Raw genomic sequence first — 18,735 nt, 5'->3', positions numbered from 1 at the left:
TTCCCAAAATTATATTCCCAAAATCCAAGAGGTGCACGATGTGTTATAAGTGTTTGCAAATAGATACCAGGTGATTTGACATCATCAGGTCACATGACCAGGAAGTTATATGGATTTGAACATTTCCAAAAATCATTAAAAACACACAAAATAACATCTGCAAAATCCAAGTCATGTACGATGTGTTCTAGGTGTTTGCGAATAGATAGCAGGTAATGTGACTTCATCAGGTCACATGACCAGGAAGTTATATGGATTTGAACATTTCCAAAAATCATAAAAAAATTCCCACAATTATATTCCCAAAATCCAAGAGGTGTACGATGTGTTATAAGTGTTTGTGAATATATAACAGGTGGTGCGATATCATCAGGTCACATGACCAGGAAGTTATATGGATTTGAACATTTCCAAAAATCATAAAAAAATTCCCACAATTATATTCACAAAATCCAAGAGGTGTACAATGTGTTATAAGTGTTTGTGAATATATAACAGGTGGTGCGATATCATCAGGTCACATGACCAGGAAGTTATATGGATTTGAACATTTCCAAAAATCATAAAAAATGCACAAAATTATATTCCCAACATCCAAGTGGTGTACAATGTGTTAGAAGTGTTTGTTAATATATAACAGGTTGTATGACATCATCAGGTCACATGACCAGGAAGTTATATGGATTGGAAAAAAAAATAAATAAAAACAATTATAAAGTTACAATTCTAAAGAAAAAAGAAACTTTAGGTGGAATTGTGTTATGTATACATGTGCTATAGGAGGTCTGACATGCATCTATTTCTGTTAGCTTTAAGTTAAATGAAATTTCAGCTACATTACATTGTTATAACATCATTACGTAGCCTAGGGAATAAGGCATTTATGGCTTTAAATGTTAGATTTGGTCTACCATATATTTCTGCTTAACTTGTTTGACGATATTAAGTTACATCTTGATAAAGCTACACGTTTTTTATAGCCACAGAGTAATCTGTTTTTCACTGGCCTTAGTCTGTTTCACACTTTAGAGACACTCCCTAACTTTGCCTGCTGAATGTCTGACGAATATCCAATATAAAAACAACTTTACCGCACTCCTGATGTGCTATCAAGAATATCCATCCTCACATATAAATATTGATTCTGAAGTTAAACAAGTGACATCATTATTTAGGTTATATGAATATTAATGCATCTCATAAGCTTCGAAGTGAGAAAATGAATTCAGATAATTACATGTGTAATACAGTCGAAAACTTTGACCTTGCTGAAAAATCCAGCTTAAACCAGCCTAAGATGGTCAGGCTGGTTTTGGCTGGTCTCCCAGCCTGGTCATAGCTGGTTTATCAGGCTGGTTTTAGAGGGGTTTTGAACACTTTTTTGGCTGGTCTTAGTTGGTCAGGCTGGTCTTAGCTGGTCAGGCTGGTTTTAGCTGGTCAGTGTTGGTTTTAGCTGGTCTTAGTTGGTCAGGCTGGTCTTAGCTGGTCAGTGTTGGTTTTAGCTGGTCAGGCTGGTCTTAGCTGGTCAGGCTGGTTTTAGCTGGTCAGTGTTGGCTTTCCCAGCTAGCCAAATTACGTGACCATTACGTAACGGCAACGTAATCACATTACGAATCTTTTGTCGTGGCAACGTAAGTGGTTACGTCGTGACAACCGGAAAAGTGAAATTCCTGGATTCGTCGCCACAACGTAACTTTGTGACGATGCCTGTTTGTCATAGCAACGTTGTGGCAACGTCGTGAATCAATAGTTGTGTGTTGGTAACCAGTTGGTAATTTTAATCTTAATTAATATTATATGGGAGGACTTGCAGTACCAATCTAATTTCTGTCCTCATTTGCCCAAAACTATCTTTTGGGCAAATGAGTCTTTTTCAAAATATACAAAAAATATATTTGCTAAAATATTTGTCTTAATACATCTACAAATACATTTTTTGGGCATTTTTGAAAATATATTTTAAATATATTTTAAAGGCATTTAAAAATATATTTTGCCCTCCATATATTTCAAAACAAGAAAATACACACATGTAAGATTTGAAGAAAATCTTTATATGATGTCTAAAATGTGAACATGTATGTAACACATTTGAATAAAAATCAAGCAACGAACACACTTAAAATTTCTAAAAATTAACTTTTTTTCAAGCCATCTCAGTTCCCCCATCTCAGAATTCACTGCAAACCCCAAAGCTCCTCTGGACACATTGGGAAACTTCTTCACTGCCACTGTAAGAGACAAAAATCACAGCTATATTTTAAAGGGATGGTTCACCCAAAAATTCTGTCATTAATTACTCGTCCTCGTGTTATTCCAAACCCAACTTTCGTTCATCTTCGAAACACAAATTAAGATATTTTAATGAAATTTGAGAGATTTCTGTCCCTCCATTGACAGTCCACGCCAATTTAACTACCAATTTAAGGCTTCAGAAAGTTAATTCATAAAAAATAAAAAAAATCTTCATTTGTGTTTTTGAAGATGAACTAAAGTCTTACAGGTTTGGAACAACATGAGGGTAAATTATGAAATTGTTTTAATTTTTTGGTTGAATTAATCCTTTAACTGAATTTTTCTAGTAAATTTTCCTTTCACCAACTCTGTATCCAAAATCAAATACTTATCTACTATACAGTATTCGAAAAAAGTATGCCAACATGGTAGTATGTCCGAATTCATAGTATTTAAAAAAATAAATAAATAAAAAGTCAAAATTTAATTCATATAGAACATACATTTTTAATGGTTGTGAAGTAAATTCAAGTACAAATGTAGTACCTACTCAAACAGTATGACGCACAGCAACTATTGACTTACCATATTGCTGCCATGGTGTCCTTGTCAAGGGCATTCCTGCTCTCTGCACCACAGTCAGTTATACTCATTCAGTTTTACTCATTCCTCCTACAAAAGACAATACACGATACATGAACATTTGTATAGGGTACAGAGGGCATGCACCAGAGTTTCCGCTAGAAAAAAATGGTGCCGGTCAAAGTGACCGGCAGAGGTTTCGTTTTACGGACATTTTGATGATATGCCGGTCAAATATATCGCCTCTTAATTAGTCAAGTTGAGGAAAACTGGAGGAAGTCTATGTAACTTAAAAAATGACACAATCAGGCCGTATAGAATGCAACATATTATTATTAGCTTAACTTTCAAATAGACGTAAAAAAAACATGAACGTCCGATTAGCGCCAATCAACGCCAATTGTTTTTTACTGTGGTTTCACACACATTCACTTTTTGAAACATTGAGGCACGGATGTACCTAATACAAATAAATAAAACATCTCCAGTTAACTAGCAGATCATTCATTTAGTCCGTTATTAAATAAGAGATCTAGCGCTAAAATCTGTTGTTTTTGAAATCAAGCTGAGCGCCGTATCCGCTGTTATCAGTTGCATGGACGACGCTCGCGCCGAAGTTGCGCAATCTTCACTAGGACGCTGCTTTCAATCTATCGCTTGTGGAGACTCTCTATTAATTCCGTGAAATCACAAAATAAAATGCACACAAACGTGTCCCTGCTTGATATAGACTGTAACCATGCACTGATAGGCTATTCAGTTTTGATGATAGAGAAAAAAAACTCACGAATGCGCGGATTAGAAGCGCTGATCTATCTATAATGAGATGTTCCTGATTCACCATCGTCTGGCCTCTGAAAAAAGCTTTTGAAGCTAGTCTGCCTGGGCCTGGCCATATTTGAAACGTCTCACTCAATCGTTCGTTGTTTAGGTCTATATTGCAGCCGTTTTAGGCGTGCGCTTTATTTGAAATGCAGCATCCCACATAGCAATTTTTCTCTGGCCCAGCTCCGGCCCACACAACCTGCTTTTGCTTGGCCCACATACTGCAATGAATGACGGTCCTAGTGTGGACCAGGTCTGGATTCCAGACAAGGGCCACACATGGGCCATAACTGGGCCAAGTCTCAGCCAAGTTAATTACCCATAACTGGCCCAGAATTGGGCCAGATCAAAATGTAACATTGGAACCAAAACATAACCTTAAGTAAACCATATCAACACCAGTATTTAAGCAGAAAGGCCAGAACTGAGCCACACCCGAGACTGAAACACAGGTGAACTAAAACCTGGCAGCCACAATATGGGCCACAGATGGGCCATGACAGATCCACAATATGGGCCATGACAGATCCACAATATGGGCCACAGATGGGCCATGACAGATCCATATCTCAGCCACCTGTATGACCATAGCTGGCCCTATTCTGGTCTGGACCAGATGAGTTCCATGTCAGCCTCAACACCACCATAACCAAGCCACTTACACACCCCTCCCAGATGAATAGTCACAACAAGACAGTATTCTGAACAAATATTTATTTGTGTTAAACATCAAAGCATTGGCATCTGACATTTTTCAGTTGTACAAACAACTCCTATCTAAAATGGCACTCCTCTCTCAGTTCAGCAAAAAATAATAAAAACAAAAATAAAACAAGTGCAGTTTTTTGAAGTTTTTCATGACGTTTCACTTTAAATGTTACTTGATCATCCATGTTTCTGGTCATCAAGTTTCATTGCTTTGCCTAATGCTTGAACGTCCATGTTTCTGGTCACGAACAAGATTCACTAAACATATAACACTAGAACATGTTTCTAGTCATCAACAAGTTTCACTTCACAAAACACTCCGGTCCACGTTTATGGCTAGGAACAAGTAGCACTCTTCAAATGACTCTGAAACAGTCATGATTCTGTCACTGAACAAGTTGAACTCTGGACTGAACATCCATGCCTAAAGCCTGTTAACCAGTCATATTGTCCTTATGCAATTTGTTCTTCATCCTTTCTTTTCGTCCACCATCTCTGTCTGGGGCCAGATACAGCCATTTTTTAATGGTGGAATCAATGTCTTTCTCTGTGGCATCAGATGTTAGACGGTTACGTCTCACAGCCGCTGAAAAACACAAGCACACATGGTGTATAATTAACTTATGCATCATCAGGTAATGTGGATATTGAATAAAATGCAATATTACAACAAAACCTGAACCCAGATTCAAATTCAAATTTATACTGTCTACTACAGGCGAAAGATCATTTAAGATCATGTATATTTTTACTTTTTTAATTCAGTGTATGTTTATGTTATGCAACCTTGAGCTTGTATTGAGGCATACATAAAATGTTCTCTTCCTCCTTCACTTTCTTAATCTCTAATATAGTGCATTCATGCTCAACCATGCTGGTTCCAGATTTGTTTTGTTCATTCATGCTTTAAGCATTTAAGTAAAGAGAGAAAGACAGAAAAAAAACTTTGTGAGGTCAATCTCCACTTGATTTAAAGGAGTTTTTTAGAAAACTGGACAAAAAGACAAAAGGTACAAGACTGTGTAATTAAAGGCTTTATAAAAAGAACTGCAATCCCATGTATCACTACATAATCAAATTAAAAACAGCATGACAGTGTAGTTTTTCAAAAAGAATTCCACTTTCAAAATATTATTTAAAAAATAATAATTAAAAAAAAAAAAAAAGCAAGCTGATGGCTTAGGTAGAACTGACTACAATCAATTAACAAACTAGCTCACATAAAGTCTGTCTTTGCAGGTTTACAAAATGGTGTTAAAATTTAATTTCCATTTTAGACTGGAATTTTTACTTCCGGAACCTGACTGTTGCACTATGTACTTCATCTGCTCGCTCCTTTTCCTCTGCCCTCCTCTTCCCATTTCCTCTTTTTGTACTCCCATGCTCTCTTCTTCTAATCATCTTAAAACTTGAAAATCTATTAAAATAACTTTTTTATGTTAAAAGTATAAATGACAATTTATATTTATATTTGCACTTCTACATTTTTTAGGATTTAATTTCATTTTTAGTCTAGCTCCATGTTCAATCTGACTCTAATTTCAAGTGATCATTTAATTTAGGCAATATTACTAATTAAAAACTGATCACAAAAATCAATTGTACGTTAATTTAGATATTTGATTATTCTGGAAATCCGAAATACCTTCATATTCATATTCATTATTTGTTCATTAAGGACCTACCATTGCTCAGAAATTCACTCTGTGAACAGTGAACGCACAGACACAAATTTGCCAGTTCTGTAACTTACTCAGATAATACATGGTGATTATAATACTTTTTAAATACTCAACTACTCAATGCTCAATACTGTTTATTACTTATTGTCAACTTAATTTAAAGGTTGGATGTTCAATGTCAAAATTCAACATATATTACAGTATCACGGATCTTCATAAGTATTGTTAGAAATTTTCCGGTTCGATTATGGTTCCATTTAAATTAACTATTACAAAGTGCTACCACCAGACCCGGAGATCGGCTGAATGGATTTGAAAATGGTAAAACTCAACTTTTTAACTCTAGGGATTGGAAGTTGGACAATTAGCCTATTTTCAAAAAAAGGAGTGTTCCTTTAAGGATTGGTGAAGGGACAGATGAGCAAATGGTCTTTCTCCCAGATCTTTCTCCTGAAATCATTTATGTAATTAGTTTGAAGCAGTGGTTTAATATTTTAGACCTTCAATCACTAAATACAAAAATTATTATAGATGAAATTGGTCAAAAAATTCTCTCTTAAAAAAAAAATAATAATAAAAATAAATAAATAATAAATATATATATATATATATATATATATATATATATTGTGTGCACTTAAGAAACTTATTGTGTGCTCCCGAGAAACTGTTTAGGTGCTCACACATTACAATTTCTGGCTAATCTACTGTAAACTATTTCCTTTGTGCGTTGCCATTTTACTGTGGGAAAAAGGAGAGCAGAGATGCAAATTAATTAAGGAAGATGGCTTTCATTAAGGCCCCAATGTACTCATGGATACATTTTTGTTCCACCTTATTTTTTAACTTAAAGGTGGGGTATGTGATTTGCAAAACAGCCGGCAGATTTTGAAAATACACAACTCAAAAGGTCCTACCTTCTTTCCCTGACCCTCCACCCACTCCACCCATTCGAAGAGGGGGAGGGGGGAGGGCGGTATGGTACGACCGTTTGATTCATGCTCTGACTGTCCAATGATTCTAGACGGTCTTGAAAATGATTGGCTGGAGTTTTTCGAGTCCTGCCCGTTCCACAGATGATTAAATTTTTTAATTTTCATTTCAGTGCTTCTAACTCAGTGGCTGTAAGTGGGTTAGGAATAGGATTTCAAGTTATTTTGAAAAAATGGTCAAAAAAAAAATCACATACCCCACCTTTAAAACACTTTCATCTTATGCTGAAAACTTTGAACTGTTATAATCTTATTATGATGTCATTATCAATCACAAACACACTAGTTTGGAAAGAAAATATTTTTACCTTATACAGCAAGCTGGACCTTGAAACATGTTGCGTTTATGCATATATATATAGTCCTACATAATAGAAAGTTTAAAGGCCAGCAGTTTTACAGTATTAAAAATGAAAAACTGTGTCAGTGTTTCATTTCATCAGAAGTACAATTCTGTTAATCTGAAAGGTGAAAAAAATACACCAAGAATTTTGATTTTTGGGTGAACTATCCCTTAAAGCTATTGAGAGAAAAATAAACTTATTTGGAAAATAAAAGCCAACCAACAAGGATTTAATGTTATAAAAAGAAATGCTCACATACCAATTGCTTATGGAGGTCAGGAGTACTCCGCAGATTATCCTCCATGTTCTGTAGAGAAGTGAGATCTTTGAGAGGCAACAAATTTCGATCTAGGCCTATCTCTGTCTCCTGACTTGATTGCATACACTGGAGGGTCTTAAAGATAATTCGCATTTGGTCCATAAGCATCTCCTGTTTTGTTAATATATTACGAAGAAGAACTAAGAGGAAAAAAAGAGAAAGACAGACAGATTAGTTTTTTTGTTGTCCAAATTGTACTTGCCACACACACACCTATAGAAAACATAAAATGTCTACATTAAAACAAAATTTTATTTCAGAAACCGATAAGCAAAATTTGTTACCAAAACACAATTGGTGTTGACATTATTTAATAAGTATAAAAACAACATTACACATGCATTCACATGGGACACAGCAAGCAGGGAGCACTACATAGCTATCAATTTTATAGAAGTGTTTTGTGCAGATGACTATGAGCATGCACAGATTAGGGATGGGGATTTTTGGCAATTTCGATCATCGATAGGTTTCAAAATCGATTAATCGAGTACTCATGGCGAGGGGCTTGTGCAGGGAGGGGCAAGGCCGTAATGGAGATAATAAAAATCTGTTATGACAATGAATGTTAAATATAAAAATATGACATGCAAACATGTCTATCAAACATGAACACATGATTATAACAGTTAGATTATGATGTAGCAATGTTATAAAAAAGAAGCATCTAAAAAGAATAGCTGCCTGAGGTAAAGCTGACTTTATGCCAATAAACTGAAACCCGTTCTATGACACTTCCTATGATATTAATCAGATAACTTGGATACATAGCACTGACGTTAACATTACAACTTATCTGTACAAAAGGATGCATATGCCAGTGAACTAAGTTATGCACTAGCGAGAGAGAGTGAGAGATGCAAGAGAGCAATATGACCGTCTCAAATAACTCAATCATTGTCGGGCATTACACTTGAGCATGAAACTAAACATGTAATATGCAGCACATTCAGCATCATAAATGTTAATATCCCAACGCATCCTATATTAGATTTAGATGTAGCCAACCCAGACATCACTATGTGACTTCGAAGCCATGCATTGCTCTCTTCTCACGTCTATACTTTGAACCTCATGCTGTTGCAAGCTAAAAAATAAGAGCTCATGGTGCCGCCCAAAGTTGCTGTAACTAATCAGATTTTTTTCCATGATTATCGCTTTCATGATCGATCATTGCTGTCACGGCTGAGTACTCGATCGCTGTTGCACATCTCTAGCACAGATTGCGGAAAATCGCTGGCCATAATAAAAAAACGAATACCCCTTTTTCGAGCATTAACTCAATTTCAACATGACAAATTCCAAAATATTGGTCAAACAATTTTATTTAAATTGTAAGTTAAAATTCTGGCCTATTTCTGTCCACAGGGCGTAATTCTATTAAAAACTAATTAAATCTAATACATTTTAGCACCACTAATTAACAAAAACAAGCCTAGACTTTTTTTATGGCTGCTCTTACTAATGATTTTAACACATTTTATTGGTGTTTTGGTGTTGTCCGCCACCAGAGTTTTCACATGTCGTGCCATATCTCAAACATTATTTATCACAAATTAATAAAAAAAATATACATATGAATTAAATGTTCCCTGAACTAATAAACTACATGCACAGATTAAGCATATGCATTTTGTACTTTATTTTGCTTAATTTCTACCTGTCCCATGGTTTAGCTGTCATTACCAACACGCTCTGCATAAAGGCACTTTTTTTAACTGTTTTTTCATCATCAAAAGTTTATTTGGTAGCCATGGTAACCTAATAGCATAGCGGAGCACATGGATTTCAAGCTGCAAGACTGATGCCTTGATGTCCAGAAAACTTACTTTTCTAAACTTACTTAAATATACTCTTTATTCTTTGTGTTGGTCATGTACACTTATTATGCGTCATACCATGTGTTGTATTTCTGTATTTTTAAACATTTTTGGATAATTTTTTATCACTTTAATAGTTAAAATGGTGTACATGCAGAAAGCTAGCTACACTTGCTTAGTCATCATCTTTGCTAGCAAGGCTAGTTTTTTGACAAAAATGTCATTACAGCACAGTCATTACCAGCACATTACAGCTTGTGCTGGTAATGACAGGTTGTGATGGTGATGACGGCAGATACATTAAACATACTGTTCTTTAAAGAATTTATGTTAAACTATGTGTTGATGTTTAAACCGATTACTAGCTGGTGTTTTTTTTTTTTTGTTGGTCTGAAGTCACTTAGGCTCTTAAATTACAATAGGTTATGATCAGTGATTTGTCATCACCGCAACAAACTGTCATTACCAGCAATGTCATCACCATCGCCATACATATTTTTGCCAATGAATTATGTATAAATTACAAAAACATCCTATAATTTGTTGGACAGTCTGAATTATCACTGTATTAAAAAAGTTTTGATGTATGGCATTCACTTAAAATAAGCTTATATTCCAAGCCAGGGTAGACACTTAGGTGACTATAATTCATCTTGCAAGTAAAAATCAACAATCCCATTGAGTTCAAGATAAAATAGATTCCATGTGAAACCACAAAATGTTTTAAAAGCACTGATTTATCATTAAAGTTTTTATTTTTTACATATATATTCAATGATGTGATGGTAATGACACATTTACTTGACATAGTTAAAAAAATGAGAAAAAAAATCACTAATTCCCTTATGGTCTCAACCAAGCTCATAACGTTGTTCCTGACTTGAGGACTGATAATTTGATGTATACCAATTAGTCAAATTTGGGATTTTGGAACCCAATTTGGCCCTTGATCTGAGAAATGCCCATTATAGTTTTACAGAAATTTGTTCCAACCACAAATACCAAAACATGCAACCCTAACTTGCATCATCTGCCAAAGATGATTACATTTGTGACATAAGACAATGACTGACTTTTTGGACATGTTAGTTTATTGTATTTAAAACACATAGATTAAAACTGCGTTTAAACTAAGTCATTGGCGTGCAAATTTTAATTAGAACAGTTTACTATAATTTCGATAGCATGTTCACACATCAATTAATCATTAAGTCCGTAAAATGACTTAAGTAAACTTCAATGATGTTTTCACTTACCAACTCTGCTGTCTTTTTCCCGGTTCAGTGCAAATTGACCGTTACTGAAGTCTGTGAAAGACTGCAGCGCCCGCCCACTTTTTCGACATACAGGTTCCGGTGTTGTGCCTAATTCCGACTGCTCGGCTAAAGTCTACCCCCCTCAGCGTGCACGCGCTCAGTACCGCTGTGCTTCCACTAGATGGCAGTAAAATGTGAGAATTTCGTCTTCCCCCAAGCCATCCGAAAGATCAGTTTGGATGATAAGTTATACATTTTCCAGTAGATGGAAGCACAGACTCTGAAATTTAATTCAAAGGATTTCAAACGTCATTGCCCTACGTCCTTTTGATCCTTATGGAAATAGTGTTTCTACACAACAAGTCGATTCTAGGTCTCTTTTGTCTGCTATTTGGACGTTAAATCACTAGCCTACTGGTAGAAAGTTCTGTAATTGGCTCTTGGTGGAAATAAATAATATAGACTATTTTTATTTCTACTGCACCTTTCAGATTTTAAGCACATTTTTTTTAACAAATGAATAAGAGAAATCTACATAAATTAATAACATAAACAACATAAACATACAAGAATATCATATATAGATATAGATATACACACTGTGTACTGACACAAGCAACACTGTTTGTCTCATAACATATTCTATTTACTTAAAATGTTTTTCTTCTTGGTTGTTTTTAAAATGTTTTAGCATACAGTAAGTGCACACACAAATCCCATGTCAGCCCAAATAATAATGCAATTTCTTTATATTATTTGAGCAGGCAAGACATAGAAACACAACAAAAGGAAAAAAGAGCATTTAACATGCACAATTAGAAAACAAACATGACAAAAAAATAAATATCTTTTTAAAAATCATAAAGAAATTAAACCCACCTAGATTCTACCTCCCTCATTATTCTGCATGGATGACCAAACAGTCAAATAGGTACAGTGCATTGACACAAGAGAAACTCTATGTCTCAGAACACTTTTGATTCCATTGACCTAAACACCTATATTATTCAGGGGGGTATTATCTAGGCAGCACTATTGTTTACATCTCTGCCTAGATTCTACCTCCCTCATTATTCTACATAGATGCTCAAAAAGTCATACAAATAGGTACAGTGCATTGACACAAGAGGCACTTTATGTCTCATAACACTATTGATTCCATTGACTTAAACTCCTATATTATTCAGGGGGGTATTATCTAGGCAGCAATACTGTTTACACCTCTGCCTAGATTCTACCTCCCTCATTATTCTGCATGGATGCTCAAAAAGTCATACAAATAGGTAAAATGCATTGACACAAGAGGCACTTTATGTCTCATAACACTTTTGATTCTATTGACTTAAACACCTATATAATTCAGGGGTATTATTTAGGCAGGGCAATTTTACACCTCTGCCTAGATTCTACCTCCCTCATTATTCTGCATGGATGCTCAAAAAGTCATACAAATAGGTAAATGCATTGACACAAGAGGCACTTTATGTCTCATAACACTTTTGATTCTATTGACTTAAACACCTATATAATACAGGGGGGTATTGTTTAGGCAGGGCAATTTTTACACCTCTGCCTAGATTCTACCTCCCTCATGATTCTGCATGGATGCTCAAAAAGTCATACAAATAGGTAAAATGCATTGACACAAGAGGCACTTTATGTCTCATAACACTTTTGATTCTATTGACTTAAACACCTATATAATTCAGGGGGGTATTATTTAGGCAGGGCAATTTTTACACCTCTGCCTAGATTCTACCTCCCTCATTATTCTGCATGGATGCTCAAAAAGTCAAAAAAATAGGTAAATGCATTGACACAAGAGGCACTTTATGTCTCATAACACTTTTGATTCTATTGACTTAAACACCTATATAATACAGGGGGGTATTATTTAGGCAGGGCAATTTTTACACCTCTGCCTAGATTCTACCTCCCTCATTATTCTGCATGGATGCTCAAAAAGTCATACAAATAGGTAAAATGCATTGACACAAGAGGCACTTTATGTCTCATAACACTTTTGATTGTATTGACTTAAACACCTATACTATTCAGGGGGGTATTATCTAGGCAGCCCTATTGTTTACACCTCTGCCTGGATTCTAACTCCCTCATTATTCTGCATGGATGCTCAAAAAGTCAAACAAATAGGTAAAATGCATTGACACAAGAGGCACTTTATGTCTCATAACACTTTTGATTCTATTGACTTAAACACCTATATAATTCAGGGGGTATTATTTAGGCAGGGCAATTTTTACACCTCTGCCTAGATTCTACCTCCCTCATTATTCTGCATGGATGCTCAAAAGTCATACAAATAGGTAAAATGCATTGACACAAGAGGCACTCTATGTCTCATAACACTATTGATTCCATTGACTTAAACACCTATATTATTCAGGGGGTATTATCTAGGCAGCACTATTGTATACACCTCTGCCTAGATTCTACCTCCCTCATTATTCTGCATGGATGCTCAAAAAGTCATACAAATAAGAGGCACTCTATGTCTCATAACACTATTGATTCCATTGACTTAAACACCTATATTATTCAGGGGGGTATTATCTAGGCAGCACTATTGTATACACCTCTGCCTAGATTCTACCTCCCTCATTATTCTGCATGGATGCTCAAAAAGTCAAACAAATAGGTAAAATGCATTGACACAAGAGGCACTTTATGTCTCATAACACCTTTGATTCTATTGACTTAAACACCTATATAATTCAGGGGGGTATTATTTAGGCAGGGCAATTTTTACACCTCTGCCTAGATTCTACCTCCCTCATTATTCTGCATGGATGCTCAAAAGTCATACAAATAGGTAAAATGCATTGACACAAGAGGCACTTTATGTCTCATAACACTTTTGATTCTATTGACTTAAACACCTATATAATTCAGGGGTATTATTTAGGCAGGGCAATTTTACACCTCTGCCTAGATTCTACCTCCCTCATTATTCTGCATGGATGCTCAAAAAGTCATACAAATAGGTTAAATGCATTGACACAAGAGGCACTTTATGTCTCATAACACTTTTGATTCTATTGACTTAAACACCTATATAATACAGGGGTATTATTTAGGCAGGGCAATTTTACACCTCTGCCTAGATTCTACCTCCCTCATTATTCTGCATGGATGCTCAAAAAGTCATACAAATAGGTAAAATGCATTGACACAAGAGGCACTTTATGTCTCATAACACTTTTGATTCTATTGACTTAAACACCTATACTATTCAGGGGGTATTATCTAGGCAGCACTATTGTTTACACCTCTGCCTGGATTCTAACTCCCTCATTATTCTGCATGGATGCTCAAAAAGTCAAACAAATAGGTAAAATGCATTGACACAAGAGGCACTTTATGTCTCATAACACTTTTGATTCTATTGACTTAAACACCTATATAATTCAGGGGTATTATTTAGGCAGGGCAATTTTTACACCTCTGCCTAGATTCTACCTCCCTCATTATTCTGCATGGATGCTCAAAAAGTCATACAAATAGGTAAAATGCATTGACACAAGAGGCACTCTATGTCTCATAACACTATTGATTCCATTGACTTAAACACCTATATTATTCAGGGGGTATTATCTAGGCAGCACTATTGTATACACCTCTGCCTAGATTCTACCTCCCTCATTATTCTGCATGGATGCTCAAAAAGTCATACAAATAAGAGGCACTCTATGTCTCATAACACTATTGATTCCATTGACTTAAACACCTATATTATTCAGGGGTATTATCTAGGCAGCACTATTGTATACACCTCTGCCTAGATTCTACCTCCCTCATTATTCTGCATGGATGCTCAAAAAGTCAAACAAATAGGTAAAATGCATTGACACAAGAGGCACTTTATGTCTCATAACACTTTTGATTCTATTGACTTAAACACCTATATAATTCAGGGGTATTATTTAGGCAGGGCAATTTTACACCTCTGCCTAGATTCTACCTCCCTCATTATTCTGCATGGATGCTCAAAAAGTCATACAAATAGGTAAAATGCATTGACACAAGAGGCACTTTATGTCCCATAACACTTTTGATTCTATTGACTTAAACACCTATATAATTCAGGGGGTATTATTTAGGCAGGGCAATTTTTACACCTCTGCCTAGATTCTACCTCCCTCATTATTCTGCATGGATGCTCAAAAAGTCATACAAATAGGTAAAATGCATTGACACAAGAGGCACTTTATGTCTCATAACACTTTTGATTCTATTGACTTAAACACCTATATAATACAGGGGGTATTATTTAGGCAGGGCAATTTTACACCTCTGCCTAGATTCTACCTCCCTCATTATTCTGCATGGATGCTCAAAAAGTCATACAAATAGGTAAAATGCATTGACACAAGAGGCACTTTATGTCTCATAACACTTTTGATTCTATTGACTTAAACACCTATACTATTCAGGGGGTATTATCTAGGCAGCACTATTGTTTACACCTCTGCCTGGATTCTAACTCCCTCATTATTCTGCATGGATGCTCAAAAAGTCAAACAAATAGGTAAAATGCATTGACACAAGAGGCACTTTATGTCTCATAACACTTTTGATTCTATTGACTTAAACACCTATATAATTCAGGGGTATTATTTAGGCAGGGCAATTTTTACACCTCTGCCTAGATTCTACCTCCCTCATTATTCTGCATGGATGCTCAAAAAGTCATACAAATAGGTAAAATGCATTGACACAAGAGGCACTCTATGTCTCATAACACTATTGATTCCATTGACTTAAACACCTATATTATTCAGGGGGTATTATCTAGGCAGCACTATTGTATACACCTCTGCCTAGATTCTACCTCCCTCATTATTCTGCATGGATGCTCAAAAAGTCATACAAATAAGAGGCACTCTATGTCTCATAACACTATTGATTCCATTAACTTAAACACCTATATTATTCAGGGGGGTATTATCTAGGCAGCACTATTGTATACACCTCTGCCTAGATTCTACCTCCCTCATTATTCTGCATGGATGCTCAAAAAGTCAAACAAATAGGTAAAATGCATTGACACAAGAGGCACTTTATGTCTCATAACACTTTTGATTCTATTGACTTAAACACCTATATAATTCAGGGGGGTATTATTTAGGCAGGGCAATTTTACACCTCTGCCTAGATTCTACCTCCCTCATTATTCTGCATGGATGCTCAAAAAGTCATACAAATAGGTAAAATGCATTGACACAAGAGGCACTTTATGTCCCATAAAACTTTTGATTCTATTGACTTAAACACCTATACTAATTCAGGGGGTATTATCTAGGCAGGACTATTGTTTACACCTCTGCCTGGATTCTACCTCCTCATTATTCTGCATAGATGCTCAAAAGTCAAACAAATAGGTAAAATGCATTGACACAAGAGGCACTCTATGTCTCATAACACTATTGATTCCATTGACTTAAACACCTATATTATTCAGGGGGTATTATCTAGGCAGCACTATTGTATACACCTCTGCCTAGATTCTACCTCCCTCATTATTCTGCATGGATGCTCAAAAAGTCATACAAATAGGTAAAATGCATTGACACAAGAGGCACTTTATGTCTCATAACACTTTTGATTCTATTGACTTAAACACCTATATTATTCAGGGGGTATTATCTAGGCAGCACTATTGTTTACACCTCTGCCTAGATTCTACCTCCCTCATTATTCTGCATGGATGCTCAAAAGTCATACAAATAGGTAAAATGCATTGACACAAGAGGCACTTTATGTCTCATAACACTATTGATTCCATTGACTTAAACACCTATATTATTCAGGGGTATTATCTAGGCAGCACTATTGTTTACACCTCTGCCTAGATTCTACCTCCTCATTATTCTGCATGGATGCTCAAAAGTCAAACAAATAGGTACAATGCATTGACACAAGAGGCACTTTATGTCTCATAACACTTTTGATTCTATTGACTTAAACACCTATATATTCAGGGGTATTATCTAGGCAGCACTATTGTATACACCTCTGCCTAGATTCTACCTCCCTCATTATTCTGCATGGATGCTCAAAAGTCATACAAATAGGTACAGTGCATTGACACAAGAGGCACTTTATGTCTCATAACACTATTGATTCCATTGACTTAAACACCTATATTATTCAGGGGGTATTATCTAGGCAGCACTATTGTTTACACCTCTGCCTAGATTCTACCTCCCTCATTATTCTGCATGGATGCTCAAAAAGTCATACAAATAGGTAAAATGCATTGACACAAGAGGCACTTTATGTCTCATAACACTATTGATTCCATTGACTTAAACACCTATATTATTCAGGGGGTATTATCTAGGCAGCACTATTGTTTACACCTCTGCCTGGATTCTACCTCCCTCATTATTCTGCATAGATGCTCAAAAAGTCATACAAATAGGTAAAATGCATTGACACAAGAGGCACTCTATGTCTCATAACACTATTGATTCCATTGACTTAAACACCTATATTATTCAGGGGGTATTATCTAGGCAGCACTATTGTTTACATCTCTGCCTAGATTCTACCTCCCTCATTATTCTGCATGGATGCTCAAAAGTCATACAAATAGGTAAAATGCATTGACACAAGAGGCACTTTATGTCTCATAACACTATTGATTCTATTGACTTAAACACCTATATTATTCAGGGGGTATTATCTAGGCAGCACTATTGTTTACACCTCTGCCTAGATTCTACCTCCCTCATTATTCTGCATGGATGCTCAAAAGTCATACAAATAGGTACAGTGCATTGACACAAGAAGCACTTTATGTCTCATAACACACTGGATTCTATTAACTTAAACACTTATTTTATGCCCAAATATTTAACATTATCCCACTTTCAGGAGAAACAGAATACTTATCAACACGTAGAATTATTTTATTAACAATAGCATTCAGTGTTTGAAGGAAATAACATAATAAATATTAACAATATACAAATAAATAATAAGCAAATTTCACAGATAAATATATTGAAGAGAGAGAGAGAGAGAGAGAGAGAATAGGGTTGTAAAGGAAGTAGAGTGAGCATGGCACGAGAGTTAGAGGAAAAGTGACAGAGAGAGAGAGAGAAATACAAACAAACAAATTTAGCCAATGGCCCTGTAGAGGGTATTTTCTACCCAAGCATTCCAATTAAATAAACATCAGAAGAAACAAAATATGTATAAATATCCTAATTTACAATTAGCAGCCAGTGTTTGAACAATGTACAATGTAACTTATTAAATAAATAGATATGTTTATTTTACATAAAAAACAAGGGAATTAAATTAACAAGAAACAACCAAAAAAAAGTATTTTTTTAATGTAATTTACACAAGCCTCTTTGTATGTGTTCCTCATGTCATCAGAATTTTAACAGGCAGGACACAGAAAATTCACATTTGATTTCCCTCGACGCATGATTGGTGGTACCAACGGTTGCATGAGTCACAGGCAATCTAAAATTAAGCAAGAACTTATTATCTTTCAGCAATAAAAAGGACAGAGTTGGTAAAATTGCTCTAGATGAAATGAGTGAACAATACTGAAATACAGCTGTGATGGTCCCAAGCACCATGGGTTCTTTTTAAGTTTTGAAACACTTACTATAATTTTTCACATTTTAGAATAATAGTAAGTCATCAAAACTATGGAATAACATAAATAGAACTATGGGAATTATGTTGTGACTAAACAAAATCCAAACAAAATAAAAGTGGTGTTATATTTTAGCATCTTCAAAGTGGCCACCCTTTGCCTAGAATTTGCAGAAATGTACTCTTGACATTTTCTCAAACAACTTATTGTGGTATCACCCTGGGATGCTTATATATATATATATATATATATATATATATATATATATATATATATTCTAAGCTATTAAGGTATTTTGCCTTGCCATCGTAACACTTTTCAATATATCAAATA

At 35.3% G+C, this 18,735-nt stretch overlaps 1 long non-coding RNA gene across 1 annotated transcript; it reads right to left on the bottom strand.

Annotated features, from left to right (window-relative positions):
* Positions 1–4,675: 4,675 nt before the first annotated feature.
* Positions 4,676–10,851, bottom strand: LOC127635272 (uncharacterized). Its single transcript, XR_007969456.1, has 3 exons — positions 10,764–10,851; positions 7,628–7,827; positions 4,676–4,936 (listed from the first exon to the last, which is right to left on the bottom strand). It is a non-coding gene; the product is annotated as an uncharacterized LOC127635272 (long non-coding RNA).
* Between the last annotated feature and the right edge of the window lie 7,884 nt (positions 10,852–18,735).

Source organism: Xyrauchen texanus, chromosome 42 (assembly GCF_025860055.1).
Source record: "Xyrauchen texanus isolate HMW12.3.18 chromosome 42, RBS_HiC_50CHRs, whole genome shotgun sequence".
Classification (NCBI taxonomy): domain Eukaryota; kingdom Metazoa; phylum Chordata; class Actinopteri; order Cypriniformes; family Catostomidae; genus Xyrauchen; species Xyrauchen texanus.
Note: the sequence above shows the minus strand (reverse complement) of the source record. Positions and strands in the feature narration are given on the sequence as shown.